Raw genomic sequence first — 18,459 nt, forward strand, 5'->3', positions numbered from 1 at the left:
TGGAGCTACCACCAGCCCATACCCTGCTCTGTGGGCCACCCACAGGTGCCCAAAAACATACACTAGGGGCACAGGGTTGTACCCCTACCCATGGGTGTCATAAGGGTATCCCATGGGTCTGTTCACCAAACCAAAAGAGAGAGCTGCACTGCCAGGAGTCCCACATGGACTCCTGGGCAGAAAACACGACAGAACACACGATAAAAAGCAGTAAAGGACAAGTATTCAGAGGCCCTGTCCCTCTGATGCATTTCCAGCATCACATCCAGAAATCCAGCAAAGCTGCTGGGGGACTCACTAGGTTAGGAAATTCAGCCTAAACAGAATTCTCCCTAACACCAAGCCATTACAAAATGGGCAAGACCATATGCAAATCAGTCTTGGTCCCAACCCAAAAGGGGCAGTCCAGCCAGAACTGCTATGTCACATTCCTTCTGCATGAGACCACAAGCATCCCAGGGCATGTTTCGGCCTCGTTGGGCATCATCATTGAGGAGTAGCTTGGGTCTTTAGGCCCAGCAGGCACGGGACCCACGTCTGGACATACTCGTCCGACTCGGTGTGACAAAGCTAAACAAAAAGGTGATGCCCGCAAGGTGTTGAATTAATCTTAAGCCTTTGGCAATTGCTCTGGGCAAACCTCCAAACCATCCTTCTTCACCTGCCAAGCCATTACAGAAAGGGGAAAGACCATATGCAAATCAGGCTTGGTCACACCCCCATTGGTGGCAATGCCAGACTAATTTGCATATGGCCGAACCCCTTTTCCAATGGTGCCAAAGGGCTAAAAAATTGGGGTGTGGAAGGTTGTCAAGAGCAGTGCCAGTGGTTCAGCTTTATTCAAAATCTTCGACCCATCCCTTTTCTGGTTAGTGTGTCTCCCTGAGTTAGAGAGGGTATAACCAGACATGGATCCCTTGCTCGCTGCGCCATAGAGAACCAAGCATCCCCCGCACTGATGAGGCCCAACAAGTCCAGAAACATGTCTGGGGCTGCTTGTGTTTCCGTGCACATGGGACCTGGTCTAGCAGTTCAGGCTGGGCTGCTCCCATTGGTGGCAGTACCGGACTGATTTGCATATGGCTGGACCCCTAAAGGCATAGCTAAAAAACTGTGGCGTGGAAGGTTGCCCAGAGCAGTTCCAGTGGTTCAGATTTATTCAAAATCTTCCACCCGTCACTTTTTTGGTTATTGCTTATATTCATTACACCCCTCATTGCGCACCTAAAGCACTCTTCTCTCCCTCCTTAGTGCCAAAAGCTCATTTGCCAACACTGATCCGGTGCAATTACCTATTTTCATAATATTGTTGCTTAGACTTCTGCATGTCCCTGTACACCTTGGCTAAGCTGTGTTCCTGCATCACACTTCTTGCCCAAGTATTGCCTCCATGACCTCCACTGTATCTCACTCCTTCCCTATATTCCACTTCTAGCAAGGTTATTTCCTGCAAGATATATGAAGTTGGTGCCCCCAACCCTCTTCTGTTTTGCCGCTTCTGCTATAAGAAACTCTCTCATTGTCCTCTTGACAAACTCTTTGTCTTCTTGACTGCCCCCCACACCACCCCTGATTTCACCTCGCCTGTGTTGTCGTCCTTCACAAAATGCTGCATCGTAGTCCTCAACTTTTCATAGAATACTGTTTCTTGAAAGAGTGTATAGTTACACCGCCAATTCGCTCTACCTTTCTTACCCACCTCAAGGTCTATCGATCCCCTCACCATGTCGTGGTCTGACCATGACACCGGGTCTAGGTCGGCTTTGCTCACGAGGTGCACCTTGCCCTCTTCCACAAAGGAGTAATCGATCCTTGTGTGTTTTCTGTGCACTGGGGAGTTAAAGGTAGCTCCTGCCATGCATCGCATCAGTAATGGTCACAAAGAAACTGAAAAACTGGAACCGCCGTTGTTATGCCCACCCATCTCTTCTTTTGCCAGAGAGAAGACCAGAACACTTGCAAGACTCCGCTTCCCCACCTGGCCGGCTCCTGTCTTTGCTTCAGATGCGTTTCCTTAAGGAACAGGACAGAGATCTTACACTTTAGGAATTCCCTCACCAACCGCAACCTTTTCGTGGGTAATTCAGACCTCACATTTAGGGCTGCAAATATCCACTCTTTACCCTCCGTCTCACACCATACCTGGTGACTGTGTGCCCCTTCCCAGCTGAAGGACACCATCCCTCATCATTCTCCAAAATACCCACTCTAAGCTGCTCATTCCCAACATTTTCTCTCCAACCAAACTCTCTTCCCCCCTCGGCCCTACCTCGCCCCTACCGAGACACCTGTCGCAATCCAGGCGACCAGGGAATTAGGTGGTAGACACCCACTACCCTCTTCTCCCCTGTAACAGCAAAACGATAACTCCTTCTCCGTTGTTACCCCTCCAGAAACCTTACCTCTACACCCTAAACCCATCCAAATCAGTGCACATCACATTGTTCACCTGTTGGGTGTCCTGACCCACGTTTGGACTATCAAGCTGCAACATTTGGTGCTGTGGGCTTAGAAAATCCAAGATGACGGAAAAGCCCACAGTTGCGCCAGAATCCGGGAAAACCGCGCAGTTTGTGCGCACACCAAAATGGTTGCCTAACCTGCCACCCACCAGTGCAAGCATCATGGGCCAGGAGTGCCATGAGTGAAATGTGTGCCAAAGGAAAAACAGCAGTGCCGGTTGGCTAAAAAAGCGCTTTAAAATCACCTTTGTTTCCCTGAATGCAAGCTCAAAATGCCTATTTCAAACATTGCAGGATATTCAAAAATCTCAATGAACACCAGCAGACATTTGGCAGAATGTAGTCTTGTGTGCATACAAAATCTGGAAAGAGAAAGAGCCCAAAACAATGTTTATAGCAAAACTGGCTGAGCTGTGGATGTCAGCAGCTGTAACGCTCACCTGATTCCCACGGAGGCACGGGTCTTGGCAGGAAGGTGTCTGTGACTCGAAAAGTGATGTGCAGGACTCGATTGGCTTCTGGGGTCGAACCTCTTCGCACTGTGTGTCGAACTTGAAGAGTGAGGTTTCTGCAGGTGAAAGAATATGGGGGTTAATGGTCTGGGTTGTTGAATCTCTCTCTCCTCTCTCCTCTCTCCTCTCTCCTCTCTCCTCTCTCCTCTCTCCCCCCCCCAGCTTTTTCGTAGAGCCCCCAGGTCAACATGCTCACCTTAGATAGGTGAATGCTGGGCTCTGCATCTGATGCAGGGTGCCGTGGCCAGTTCCTTCACTGGTGAAACATACGCCTCTTGACTTCAGAGGATGGTTACCGTCGTTATCTGCACGAGCGGTGAGTTTCTGGACACCTTTTGTCTTTATAGTCTTTAAATGCGTGGCACGTTAATATTGAAGACTCTGTATAATGCTTTTCCCTTATGTATTGCAGGACTCTTGAAATGGAAGATGGAGAGAAGCGCCTGGAAATTCGTAAGTATGGCAAGCGCTCTAACTGTCTCTTTCCTTGCAGCTTAGTTCGTGTTAAAGAGACGCCGGAGTATTCGCAGGCGTTTTATGGCGACGAGCGTGATGGGCGTAAGTAAATACCTGCTTAATGTCTTTTCTTTTGTCTTTCAGATGTTGGTTTGCAGCACCGGAGTCCGCGGAATGCCAGTAAGTTGTAACAATACTTTGTCTTCACAGGCGGCGATGCAGAATGAAGAAATCCGGAATTCACGGCGTGCCGGTAAGTATAACAATGCTTTTATCTTTGCAGGCGGAGGTGCAGCGTGAAGACCCGGCCGCTGCCGATGGATCAGGTGAGTAAGCACTGCGTGTAAAGGTTGCCTTGCTAACCTGTTGTTTCTTGTCTTTTGCAGGTGCTGATAATGACTGGATACAGGAATGGTAAGTATAATTCTTGCAGGTTCAGGATCGAAAGAAGAAAGGCTGGAACAGACTCGGTGAGCGTTCTGCTGCAGATGCAGAATAACGCGAAACACGTTTCATCTATCGGGTGTGGTTTAAATAACCTTGGAGTGATGAGGCGTCTTCTTCCACGGCCCCGCCTAGGTAAGAAAAGAGTTCCAGTTTCCAGAAGAGTTCCAGTGCTGTATCCAGGGAGTGGAGCTGCCCCACCCAGGTAAGAAAGTAGTTCCTGTTCACAGAGGGCTTCTAAGTGGCTGGTAAGTAAGCAGCATGGTCTGCTGCAGGTAGGTCCACCCAACACTTTCACACCAATTATGAGCCTGGCGCTTCCAGTGCCGGGACCGATGGTTTTGATGAGCCTGGTGCCACCGGCGCCAGGACAAGGTCCAAAAGGTCCCAGTAGGGACCGGCTGGTGCCTAGGATTAGGGGCCTGCTTCCAAGGACGTTGGGCTGGTCCTGGCTCCTTGGAAGCAGTGATCATGACAGCACCCACCCCCCCCCCCCCCTTCAAGGCCCCTCCTAAGCGTGTCTTCTCCGGGGGTTTTGGCTTGTTGGGGTGATTCAGATGGAATTTCTTGACCAGACGAGGTGCGTGGACATATTCTGAGGGTTCCCAAGACCTTTCCTGGGGGCCGTATCCTTTCCAATCAACCAGATAATATAACTTAGATTTTGGAGTCTAGGATGTTCTTTACTTCGAATTCAAGTTCTCCATCTACTAAAACCGGTTCTGGGAGTTCAGTCAATCGGGTTTCTGGTTGTACTGGTTTTAATAAGGAGACATGGAATACTGGATGTATTTTCATATGCGTAGGTAATTCCAATTTGACAGCCACCGGATTAATTATGGCAGATATGAGATAGGGTCCAAGGTATCTCGCGATGAAGGTGCGGGGTCCTTTTAGAGGCAGGTGCTTAGTGGAGAACCAGACCTGATCTCCTACAGCGTAGTGAGGGGCCTCTTTTCGGTGTCGATCTGCTCCCTTTTTGAATTGAGCTTTAGCTCTTTGCAGATGGGCAGTGGCTTCCTTAAAAGCCCGGGTGATCTCTGAGTGCAAGTGATCCACAGCAGGTGCTTCAAATTCTTGGGGAGGATCCAGGTTAGAGGTTCTAGGATGGTGTCCGTATAATAGGAAAAAAGGAGTCTTCCCGGTTCCAGAATGAGTCGAATTGTTGTAAGCGTATTCAGCGATCCAAAGAATATCCTTCCAGGGGTTTTCAGTTTGTTGGAGAATGCAACGTAGATATTGCTCTAGTGTCTGATTTGTCCTTTCGGTTTATCCGGCAGTTTGGGGATGGTGACTGGTCGAAAGTCTTACATCAATTTGGGCTAGACGACAGCAACTGCGCCAGAAGTGGGAGACGAATTGACTTCCCCTATCGGAGATTAAAACTGAGGGAAAACCGTGTAACCGAACGATGTTTTCTAGGAATTCTCGGGCCAATACTGAGGCTGAAGGTAGACCCTTCAGGGGAATGAAGTGAGCCATCTTGGAGAATAGATCCACGACTACTAAAATGGTAGTATACCCCGAGCATGGAGGTAAGTCCGTGATGAAATCCATGGACAGGGTATGCCATGGACAGGGAGGGATGTCTAGTGGCTGCAATAGGCCGGCTGGTTTCTGCTTCTGACTTTTATTCTGGGCACACACACCGCAGGAGAGTACAAAGTCTCTAATATCCTTTTTCCATGATGGCCACCAGAAATGTCTTTTAATCTTTTCCATTGTTTTGGTAATGCCAGGGTGACCCTCCATTAGAGAGTCGTGATAACAGGAGATTACTTGTTTTTGTATTTTCTCACAGGGCAAGTGCAATCGTCCTCGGAAATATGGTAGATCTTGATCCACTGAGAATTCTTTTCCCTTTAATTGCCAGTCCTGCAAATCGGCCTGAGTTAGGAGTGATTTAACCGTGGTCTTGATGTCTTCAAAAGATTGAGTGCTGACCAAACCCAAAATCCTTTGTTCTGGATTGGTCAAACGTTCATCTACTCCCATCCGGGAGAGGGCATCTGCTTTTCCGTTCTTACTGCCTGGTCGATAAGTAATTATAAAGTCAAATTCAGCCAGAAACAGAGCCCAGCGAAGCTGTCTGGAAGACTGAGCTTTGGCCGTCTTTAGATATTGTAAATTGCGGTGATCAGTCATTACGGTGACTGTGTGTCTGGCTCCTAAAAGATAATGCCGCCATGCTTTAAAGGCCGATCTGATAGCTAAAAGTTCCTTGTCTGTAATTGAATAGTTGATCTCGGGAGCCGAAAACTTGCGGGACCAAAAGGCTACAGGGTGTAACTGGTGTGTGACCGGATCTCTTTGTGATAAAACTGCCCCCATAGCAAGACTAGAAGCATCCGTTTCCACGATGTAGGGGAGTTCTGGGCGAGGATGTTTTAGAACAGGTGCAGAAATGAATTTAGCTTTTAAGTCCTGAAAAGCTTGTTCTGCTTCAGAAGACCACTTAAAACGTTTGTTCTTTTTTAACAGAGCGGTGATGGGCTGGACTATCCGAGAAAATTCAGGAATGAATCTGCGGTAAAAGTTAGCGAAGCCTAACATGCTTTGAACTCCTTTTACAGAGGTTGGTGATGGCCACTTGATGATTGCATCAACTTTCTTTGAATCCATATGGACTCCACTAGGTGACAATATGAATCCCAGGAACTCGACTTCAGTTACGTTGAAAACAAATTTTTCAAGCTTAGCAAATAGATTATGTTGACGCAATCTCTCGAGAACCTCTTTAACGTGTCTCTGGTGTTCCTCTTCGGATGATGAATAGACGAGGATGTCATCAATGTAGACAACACACACGCCTATGAGTTCTCTAAGGACATTGTTCATAAAATATTGGAAAGCGGCAGGAGCATTACAAAGTCCAAAGGGCATCACTTGATATTCGAATAGCCCGTACTTGGTGCGGAAGGCCGTTTTCCATTCATCGCCCTCTTTTATCCGTACCAAGTGGTAGGCTCCTCTGAGATCCAATTTTGTATATATACATGCGTCTTTGACTTGGTCCAGGAGTTCAGGGATCAAAGGTAACGGGTATCTGTTTTTAACGGTGATTTGATTCAGGGCGCGATAATCTATGCAAGTCCTAAGGTCTCCTTCCTTTTTCGGAACGAAGAACAAAGCCGATGAAGCTGGAGATTTTGAAGGACGGATAAACCCGTTAGCTAAGTATTGGTCCAGATATTGTCTGAGGTGAAGATTCTCTGGCTCGGTGAGGGCATAGATCCTGCTGCAAGGAGGAGTTGTTCCGGGTATCAAATCTATTTGACAGTCGTAAGACCTATGAGGAGGCAGGGTGTTAGCTTGATCCTTCCGGAAGACGTCTTGGAATTCCTGGTATTCGGGAGGTAACTTGGGAACCTCCTCAGAAGAGATTGCCGCCAATGAAACATCAGGCCTAGGATAACAAGTGGTAAAACATTCTGGAAACGGAACCGTCTTTGCTCGCCAATCGATCTGAGGATTGTGCTTCTCTAACCAAGGGATTCCCAGAATTATCTGGAACTGAGGAGCCTTGATAACATCAAACACGATTCTCTCCCGGCGTCCATCTTGACTCACTAGCGTCACTTCTTGGGTGGCATGCGTTACTGGTCCGGAGGCTATCTCCGTGCCATCCACAGTAGTAATGACGTCTTTTACAGCCTTAGGGACAAGGGGTAGATTCATCCTTGATACCATTTCACGGTCCACATAATTACCGATTGCTCCGCTGTCGATGTAAGCTTCAATTGCATGCAAACGATCCGGACGTTCAGGACTAATGAGGACCATGGGTACCACGAAATGCGAGGTCACGGGACAGATCTTAACGCTCGGCAAGAGGACCTCTACTCTTGTCGGGCTTGGTCGTTTCCCTGCTTAGACTTTGTGGTACAGGTATCCGCGGCTCCTACAGCCTTCTTAGCTGGTTTCACTGGACAGTCCTGAAGAAAATGTCCTGAGTTTCCGCAATAGAGGCATAATTGCAGCTGCCTTCTTCTTTCCCGCTCTTTCTGGGTTAAAGGTCCTTTCATGCCCCTATTTGCATGGGTTCCACGGTGTCAGCTCCCCTAGTAGAGGTCTGTGGTTTAGAAAACACGCGGGTATCAAATTTGGAACAATCTGCCTTCCTGTTCTGTAGTCTGTGGTCCAATTGGACAACTAAGTCAATATAGTCTGAGCATTCTTGTGGAGGATTCACGACTTGAGCTAACACATCCTTGAGCTCTCCACGCAGGCCTCTGTAGAAAAGCGTTATTCTCTTATCCTCGGGCCATTGAGTTTCCACTATAAGTCTGTTGAATGAGGCTATATAAGTCAAGAGGTCTTGATTACCCTGTCGTAATGAAAGAAGTTCATTGTCCAAGGCCTGCCCTTGTGTATGTCTTGCGAACAGTTTCTCCATGCTGGACTGGAAGGCCTGGAAATCATGTAAAACCGGATTATCCTGGGTGACTAAAGGGATCGACCAATCTGCGGCGCTGCCACTGAGATAAAGCACGTAAGCCACCTTGGTCTGGTCTGTTGGGAATGCAGCTGGTCGACATAAGAAGTGTAGGCGGCACTGTATGATGAACACCGCGAATTTCTTTGGATCACCAGAAAAGCGTTCGGGCGGAGCCAAGGGCACATTACCGGGCAGATTGATTTGCACTGGATTTAAAGATGATACAGAAGGATAACTTCCTCCTGGAGCGGGCAAAGGTGTCTGTCCTGCCTGCGTTTGTAGCAACTGTCTAGCGAGGTCTTCAGTTCGCTCCTTGGAAATTATCGTTCTCTTCTTAGAGAGTTTGTTTCCTGACGAGCTGCATGTACTTCTGCTCTTAATTCCCCGAGCAACTGGGCTAGTTGATCAGTGTCTGAGGTTTCCATTGCGCCTAGGTAGGAGTTTTGTGGTGGGCTTCGCGTTCTGTAACGCTCACCTGATTCCCACGGAGGCGCGGGTCTTGGCAGGAAGGTGTCTGTGACTCAAAGTGATGTGCAGGACTCGATTGGCTTCTGGGGTCGAACCTCTTCGCACTGTGTGTCGAACTCGAAGAGTGAGGTTTCTGCAGGTGAAAGAATATGGGGGTTAATGGTCTGGGTTGTTGAATGTCTCGCTCTCGCTCTCGCTCTCGCTCTCGCTCGCTCTCTCGCTCTCTCTCTCTCTCTCTCTCTCCCCAGCTTTTTCGTAGAGCCCCCCAGGTCAACGTGCTCACCTTAGATAGGTGAATACTGGGCTCTCCATCTGCGTCTGATGCAGGGTGCCGTGGCCAGTTCCTTCACTGGTGAAACATACGCCTCTTGACTTCAGAGGATGGTTACTGTCGTTATCTGCACGAGCAGTGAGTTTCTGGACACCTTTTGTCTTTATAGTCTTTAAATGCGTGGCACGTTAATATTGAAGACTCTGTATAATGCTTTTCCCTTATGTATTGCAGGACTCTTGAAATGGAAGATGGAGAGAAGCGCCTGGAAATTCGTAAGTATGGCAAGCGCTCTAACTGTCTCTTTCCTTGCAGCTTAGTTCGTGTTAAAGAGACGCCGGAGTATTCGCAGGCGTTTTATGGCGACGAGCGTGATGGGCGTAAGTAAATACCTGCTTAATGTCTTTTCTTTTGTCTTTCAGATGTTGGTTTGCAGCACCGGAGTCCGCGGAATGCCAGTAAGTTGTAACAATACTTTGTCTTCACAGGCGGCGATGCAGAATGAAGAAATCCGGAATTCACGGCGTGCCGGTAAGTATAACAATGCTTTTATCTTTGCAGGCGGAGGTGCAGCGTGAAGACACGGCCGCTGCCGATGGATCAGGTGAGTAAGCACTGCGTGTAAAGGTTGCCTTGCTAACCTGTTGTTTCTTGTCTTTTGCAGGTGCTGATAATGACTGGATACAGGAATGGTAAGTATAATTCTTGCAGGTTCAGGATCGAAAGAAGAAAGGCTGGAACAGACTCGGTGAGCGTTCTGCTGCAGATGCAGAATAACGCGAAGCACGTTTCATCTATCGGGTGTCGTTTAAATAGCCTTGGAGTGATGAGGCGTCTTCTTCCACGGCCCCGCCTAGGTAAGAAAAGAGTTCCAGTTTCCAGAAGAGTTCCAGTGCTGTATCTAGGGAGTGGAGCTGCCCCACCCAGGTAAGACAGTAGTTCCTGTTCACAGAGGGCTTCTAAGTGGCTGGTAAGTAAGCAGCATGGTCTGCTGCAGGTAAGTCCACCCAAGCACTTTCACACCAATTATGAGCCCGGCGCTTCCAGTGCCGGGACCGATGGTTTTGATGAGCCTGGTGCCACCGGCGCCAGGACAAGGTCCAAAAGGTCCCAGTAGGGACCGGCTGGTGCCTAGGATTAGGGGCCTGCTTCCAAGGACGTTGGGCTGGTCCTGGCTCCTTGGAAGCAGTGATCATGACAGCAGCTGAAGTGAAATTGGACTGAAAGACACTAAAATCTAAATGTTTAAAATAAATGAGTGACCTACTTTTGAGTGTCACATAGTTTGCAACCGTTAAATGTCATAGTTTTGAACTTAGAATCAGCATTCTAGCTGCATGTGCAAACATTGTGAGTTTGATTTGAATGAAGAAAAACTGGGGACAAAAGTGACATTTAGCTGAAGCCTGGCTTAATGAAACTGGATTCTGCCTGACAACTACCCCCGACAGGACTGGGAATTCAGCAGCTGTGTTCCCAGGCCTGGCTGCATCCTGCTGCCCCTGCCAAAAGGAGATGACACCTCTCTGATTGAATTAGGGGAGTGGTACCTGCGGACTGCAGGAAATTGAACAAAGCCCTGTCCTGGACTCAGGCAAATGTTATATTGGGGGGGGGGGGTCGTAAAATGGCTTCCTCTTGGGAGAAACTGGGAGGGGCACTGCATCTGTGAGCAAGCTGAGCTTGGGGGAAGTGGATAAACCAGAAATGCCAGAATGTGCTTTGGAAAACCACACCCCTTTGGGGCCAGAGCATAATTTTAAAAAGATGGATAATTCATAGTGCGGACTTGTAAAAATGATATAAATAACATCATCATTCTTGTGATTTTTCTGTGCACCTTTTAAGAGGTGTTAGGACCCTGTGGTATGTTCTTGGGGATAGTAGCGGAAAAAAGGTTGTTACTCCAAATGTATGCATGTTAAAAATCTGACAATTTATCATCTGAAACCCATATCCCTGGTGCACATTTGTGTAAAATCTGGAAAGGTTTAGAGGTCGTGATCTGGATGAAGAGGGCAGAAAGTGGACACACAATTTTACAAATACAGGGATTGGATGGTTTGGTGCTACAGAAAATATGTTAACTGGATGTATAATATTAGAAAAATGGTACATAGATAAATATGTATTTGGATCAGAAATAGATTTGTGTGCAATTTGCCAAGGGGAGGATCCTCTGACCATAAACCTACCTCATCACTCTGACTCACAACCCAGTTCCCCCAATCAAGGAAGAGAGGAGGAACTGGCCAATGATAAGTTGAGAGGGTTGGGCATGCAGAATTAGCCGACCCACCCACTTTCTAAACACACAAAAAGAGTCACTGGAAGCCAGATAGGACTTTTCTTTTTCACTTTCTGTGGAGCATTTTGACTTCAGACTTCACATCCAGAGATCCAGACTTCAAATCCATCAATCTCCAGAGACCAGCAATTAACTCCAGAATTTGTAGCAGGGAGGCCTGAATCCACAAGCTGAATCCTTTTCAGCAGGCCTCTAAATCATTTGCAAACTATTCAACAGCCGAGCAAGCTGTTTGAATTTTTGCCAAGAACTTTTGTCAGAACCAGAGACCAGACCGCCGTGCAGTGCCGAGAACTTTTGTCAGAACCAGAGATCCAGACCGCTAGCAGAGCTGACCCAGAAGGTAGAATTATCCAGTGAGCAGAACCAGGCAGAGACCGTCCGTGGCGAGGGAACCGCAGTCCAATCCTGACCCTATCCGTGGCGAAATTGCATTCCTGTCCAAAATCTAGTGAGTACCCAGCTAGCACTGTGCCAAAACCAACCTCTTAGTTTAAAATAATCAAATCCAAACTAATTTAACCTATTTAGAACTGCCTCCTAGAATCGTGTCATTCTGTCATCTTTAAACCTGAAAACTGTCATCTGTCATTCTGAGCTTTAAAATTTCAAATCCGAAAAACTACCTTTACTAAATCGGCCGTATCTCCGGAACCGGTTGTGATAGAAGTGAGATGTAACATATATTTTGAAGCTGCGATTCTAAGCTTTCCAACAAGCTCTACTTGCTGCTCCTCATACTCCCTCCGTAATTGCGCTCGACGCACGCGACTAAATTTGCCGCGATTTGACATTTTGCTTAATTTCAGCCACGTGTAAAAAGATTTGTCCTTGCTTTCCTTTGCTGAAATTTTGTTTGCAATCTGACAATCATTCATAGAGCATTGCTAAAGTGATCCTGAACTAATACAAAGTAGCTGTGACCTACCCTGAACCTCCTATAGGGAATTAACAGCAATTTGAGTATATTTTTCACTTCATTGCCACCACATTTAAAAGTATATTGCCTGTGTTTAAAAAACTCCTACCTGTTTTCCTCTAAGCTTGCTAGGGGGGAACTGAATTATATTTGATTGCATTCCTGAGAACTGTGTGCTTTCCTTCCATCTCTTTACCTTGCATAAAGGGGGGGGTGAATTGTCAAAGAAAAGTGATTACATTGTCTTTTGTTGAAGTCATATCAAGTTTATTTTCTGTACTGCATTTTCATTAATCATTGCATTCTCCTTGAAGCCATAAAAGCATTCTCAGCTACCTTATCCTCTCTATATCACTTTTAAGCCATCAAAAAGAGTGTACCACTGTAACATTATCCATTGTTGATCACTATCATCCTCACAAGTGTGCTATCAAATATTAATTTACTATAAAAGTGTGATAGAGATATATTGTTTAATTTTCAAATAAACCTTTTAAATTTGCAAAACAAACCTACTTCTTGGCTCAGCGGGGTCAGGGGGATTCTGAGAGAGGGGTGTTATATAAGGGTTGTCATCCAGAGTAAACGAACTGGACATAAAAATACATCAATAAGGGCTTCCATCAGCATCCCAGACTAGGCATTGACTTAGCAAAAAAATAACTCCTTCTCCGTTGTTCCCCCTCCAGAAACCTTACCTCTAAACCCTAAGCCCGTCCAAATCAGTGCACATCACATTGTTCACCGCACACTGCTCCCCATCCACTGCCCCCATGTCCTGAAAATCAAGTGGTCATAGCCATTGAAGAACAGTCTTCACGCCACGGTACACATTATCCATATTTTAATGCATTGTTGCATGCTAGGACTTAGTATTGTTAGTCCTAGTATATGATGGAATTTACAGCAATGTACATTCGCCACTTGTAATATTGAACAAGTAAACAGTGTGCATAACCAAGAATGTGAGGACATCAGGTACCATGTATCAGATTGTCCAGCAAATTAGATAAAGGGATGTAAATGCACATATTGTGATGTTTGGATACACTCGAACGATACAGAAGTGCCATACGCATAAGTAGCACCACGTGTAGAAAATGTTTGGTAAAATAACTTTGTTTTTCGACCGCTGCTGTTATCATCATATTGTTCAAACTTATGCTACTCTTAATAGAATTTTGATTATGTTGTCAGAAGATGACTTGCAGAATTTTACACACATAACCACCTTTACTAACAGGGTCCTTTTACATAGCTAAAGATGGCCGCCACATTTCTCGAACATCGGGTTAGTCCGTTGTTGATTTCTACCCCCAGAATCTAGCCCGCCAAATACTAGGCTGTTTGAACACGGTCCCTCGTTTCCATGGGCACCGTACAAACAACGAGCAGAGAGAAGCACAACTGGATGTACATAGAAGCTGAACAGGTACGAGCTATGTATAGACTACTGTACACGTTTTTGACCGAGTGATCAATGATCCATATGATCTTGAACACTCACTAGCACCACACTGTCCTCCACAGAAAGCATTCGCACTTACGAGTTCCCAGATCTATCTGCACCCGTTCTTCCTGCAACGTTAGATGCAACACAGAGGAATCCTGCACGTCCGCCGTACATTGAACCCTGCCGCAACATACCCGCGTGCTCTACCGCACGAATTATAGCAGGTATATGGTCATTTCCTCACTAACAAACGCATTATTGTACTTGTGAATAGATATTTAGTCTCTGGGTGTTACTCGGATGCAGTGACCCGTACATTACCATTGCTATCCACAGAGATTACCGGAAGTATTGAAGTACCTTTCTGTACCAAGAAAACACCTAAATCGAGGTCTTGGCACTGCAAGCATGTCCACTTGGACTTATTTTTCGCCATATATGGCTTTTCTGCTACAACATTAAACCTCAATAGGTTAGTACTTTTTTTATGTAAAATATCCTCTTTGTGAAAAAAACCCTTCTTTGGTGTGTAGTTTGTATTTACCATGCTTAACAGTAAACCTACACTGGTTGAATATGCCCTTAAAATCGAATGTTTCATTTGTTGAATTGAATTTTAGAAGCCTTCATTATAGCTTCCATTTTTAGATTACTATTGATATTCTATTTGGTTGGATTCCCATTAGAGGTGCACGGGATTATACTAGACAGTGTTTTGAATTTTTAAAAAACATGGCCAGATAGTTACTCTGGTCAAACTAAATTGAATGTTTGCACTGTTTAGCACACTACATGTAGATACTTAATTTGAATGAAGTAATGCTGCTTGTTGTTTATTTGGTTGACGAACTTACAAGTATACCGTCTGTTGATTTTTTTTCCCTAAATGCATTTTGACTAGACAGTAGATCCACAGAGGCTTCTGAAGAAGAGGTATCACCTCGAAACGCGTCAAGCCATTGAGAGTGGAATTTCCATCAACTTTTGATTATGTTGACATTATAATGTTGTTATGCAATTTCTCCTGTCTTCACTACATTTTTATGTATAAATAGGTACTCACTTCATCCCTGTAACCTAAAATACAAAAACCATTGTTCCTCTGTTTGATGTTCTAAATTTTGTCGAATCAATTCTCTAAAGAGTGCTTAAAAACGAATATTGCTAACTATATCCTTAAGAATCTACGCCCTTGTTGCGTAGTCCAAGAGTGTGCAGGGGACGGGAGGACTGGAACTTTGGGTCCTCTTCCCTTGCAGTGTAGAAGTCTTCCAGGTGGTGTTCCATGTCTTCTCTGCTTTCTGCCTGTCATCTGGACCGCCTTTTGAGTTTTCCGAAGCCTGGCTATATTCTCCCCCCTAACCCCCTCCACCCTCTGAAAATGCCTTTCTCTTCCCATTCCGCTTTAAGTTCTTTCAGGACTTGCTTGGCCTCTTCAACATCCTTTAACACCCAAGCAGCGCCTCCCATCTCGAAGGACAAAGAAAATGGATGCCCCCAGTGATATCTACAGTCCCTGTCCATAAGCCAAGAGGTCAAGGGCTTACACTGTCTCCTCTGCTCCAACGTTAAGTAGGTAAGGTCATGGAACACCCGGACCTCAGCTCCCTCCACTTTCACCACCGCTGCTGCCTTGGCCTTTAGAGATTCTGACATTCTGCCTGCGCAGTATTGGTATTTCCCAATAACTGAGCTGGGCCTCCGCCCTGTGCATTCTATGGATTCTCTGGGTGTTATTCGGAAGCATCGCCCAACAGCGCCTGCCATATCTGCTTGACTATGCGCTCAAGTTCCTTTGGTGATTGACCTGTTTGCGGAAGGCCCAGGAGAAGATCATTGTTGCGCCTCTGCCTATTCTCCAGGTCCTCCAGTTTGAGAGTCACCTTTGTCCCTCTTCTCAAGCTCTGTAAACCTCCCAATGAGACTAGTCTCCAGTATATATACTGATGCCAAGTTGTTCTCCAGCAACTCCACTCTTTACATTGAATCCATCCTCCCTTTCAACTCCTTCATTGAGGTCTGCAGGGCCTTTATTTCTTGCAAGATGTTGACAACATCCTCCTTAGTGGCCATAACTGTAAGCCCCCTTTCACCTCCTTAGCCCTTGAAGCTTCTAGGGTCTCCAGTAATCTGTACGCGCCTGGACGGGTGGGAATATCCCAAGTACTTTCCTTTTTAAGTGTACACTTTATTTAAGGGGATCACGTCTAGGGTTTGATTCGTAAGTGGAGTCTTTATGATATTGGTGTGACACGGTTGTGTTCCTATAATTTATTTTATTGTATATTGTTTTAGCTAAGTTATTCAGAATCTTGATTAAGATTGCCACAATATTGGGAGGTCCCAAAGTAGGTATACATTATATGCTGATTATGTGGTTACTTAAAAAATGCAATGTGGAAATAGGAGACAAATATAGGAGCCAAATGACTTAACAGAAGTACTGTATGGATTCGGCCCTGGAAGAAAAGACAATTAAAACTGTATCCATGGTTTGGCAGAGCAACTGCCCAAGCTATTGATGTATAAACAGTCTCTCACAGCTTCCTTGTATTGGGCTAGTCCTTAGGGAGCATACATAGATTATTTCTATTGAAATGGAGGGAACAAACATTTTCTGAAAATCGTGATGTCCCTTTTGAAAAGCACCCTCGAAATCCCCCATATTTTGGAAGTGGGACAGCTTCCAATTTTTTATGAGGCATGTTTGAAGTCCCTCTTGTTTTGGCTCAGAATAAATTAATCTGATGACCTAGCACCTTTGACCGGGTCAAGGGCTTGACCCTCTCAGGAGTGGAACTGGGACCCCTCCTGACCTGGGGTTGGAGGCTTTCCAGGCCAAGGATGGCGCAAGTCATTTTAAACTGGCCCCTGGGGAACCTAGATGTAGATTGGTCAGAGCAGACCTGTGACACAGAAGACAAACGCAAAGGGGGAGGAGGCAAACATTTGGTGAGGCCAGGCAGAGTAGTGGTGGACCGAGAGGCCAAGCGGAGGGTGGAAGGTGAGCAGAGTGCTGAGATGTCTATGGAGGTGTTGGATATGAGTGCTGGTAAGGTATTGTATTTAAGAGAGAATGGTATTAAGTGTGATCGACTGAAGTGGTGGTTGTGAGATTGTATGTTGGAGCATGTGATAGAGAAGGTTATGCGAAATAGAAGAGTGACTGTAGGGAGGTTGAAGGTAGTTAGTGGAAGGCGAGAGTGGGAAATGGAGGAGTGAAAGAGAGAGGCTTTATAAACCCACCGAGTTGTAGAATAAAAATTCTTCATGGCACCCAGTTAGCTGGATGAGCGCTGGTGTATGGAAGCAGCAAGGAACCTTGGGAATTTTTCATTTGGTAGCATATTCGCCCCCTTGCACAGAGCCCCCTACATGGGGCTCTTGCATTGGTAACTTTGAACTTCAATGAACTGGGTGACAGAATGTAATAACCTATTAATGAAATTAGAGGGTATAAATGAGGACTTGATAAAAACTCCTAAGGTGAAACGTAAACTGGACTGCTGTGAACATCGCGTCAAAATGTTGGATTACAATGTGTCTGACCATTTTTTTTTTTGAGGTTAGAGGTTTTTAATATGTTGTCTTAGCTTTCTCAACATCCTTCTCGTGTTTTTACAGCAGAGTTTTTTAGAATGAATTTGTTCTTAACTAAAAATGTGGTTGGGGCGAGGGCCAAGGAGCCCTGGCACGAAAGACTCGATTGTAATGCATTTATTCATCGAGTGTATCCTTAGCTTCATTGAAGCATGAGCTATTGTCTAAACAGATTGCTTATGAAAGGAGTGTGAATTCGGACTACTTCTGGCATTGTATTTTAAACTCTCAAATAACTTTGCATTGCAGCCTTGAATTTTTAAATACTTTTATTGTTTGTATGAATGTGGGAATTGAATTGTATGAATTTGAAATGTATGTGTTATGATCTGTGCAAAAGGTTTAAATGAAGCCAAAAATGCCCTGAATAAATTAACTTAGTAACTCTTGAGGGATTCAAAGCTACACTTGACTTTCTCATGTGGTCATGATATAGTGCTGTTTCATGAGAGCCCCGGAAGTCTCGGCCAAGACCAGATCTAGCGAGTTTCGAATATGACGTCCGGATTCAAGGCTGAATCCATAACTTGTTTGTTTACCCAGGAAGATGCGCAAAATGTTTGAATGTGGTGACTGACCCCCAAAGATTGGGTGACTGCCAAATGTTTGGAAGATGCATTTTTGTAATTGGAGACTAAGTGCAAACTGCAGAGATCAAAATGAAGACTGGAAAAGCAGGAGCTAAAAGAAGCTCTTGGGTATCCAGTACAACCAGTGATCAGGAGCCACCACTGGGGGACGAGGAGCTAGTACATAGCGTTGTGCAAATCTAACTTCCACACAAGATGCAAACATATAATTGTCGATTATCTATGCCCCCTTAAACTTTAAATGACATATAGATGTGTTCTAATGTTCATTTATAGTTTGTCCCAAACACACAGAGCTCAATTCATATAGGTGTGTTTGTTAAGCATTAATTGGCCTGGGGAGCTAAAACGTAGTTGTTGTTGTCAAGCTAACCAGGCTCTTCTAAGCTACAAGTAGGTGCTAAATAGCTCCCAGCTTCTCTCAATTTCGAACCCTGAAACTGTTTTCAATATTCCTACATAAAACATGCACCTGAACGTTGCCAATCATCTCTGGGATGAGTTGCACAGCTCTAAGATTCAATCTTAGACAACATTT

At 45.5% G+C, this 18,459-nt stretch overlaps 1 protein-coding gene across 2 annotated transcripts in view; it reads left to right on the plus strand.

Annotated features, from left to right (window-relative positions):
• Positions 1-18,459, plus strand: part of RRP8 (ribosomal RNA processing 8) — a 290,217-nt gene that overhangs the window by 27,644 nt on the left and 244,114 nt on the right. The window lies entirely within an intron of this gene.

The sequence above is a fragment of the Ambystoma mexicanum genome, chromosome 7q (genome assembly GCF_040938575.1).
Source record: "Ambystoma mexicanum isolate Mex_15411 chromosome 7q, UKY_AmexF1_1, whole genome shotgun sequence".
Taxonomy (NCBI): Eukaryota; Metazoa; Chordata; class Amphibia; order Caudata; family Ambystomatidae; genus Ambystoma; species Ambystoma mexicanum.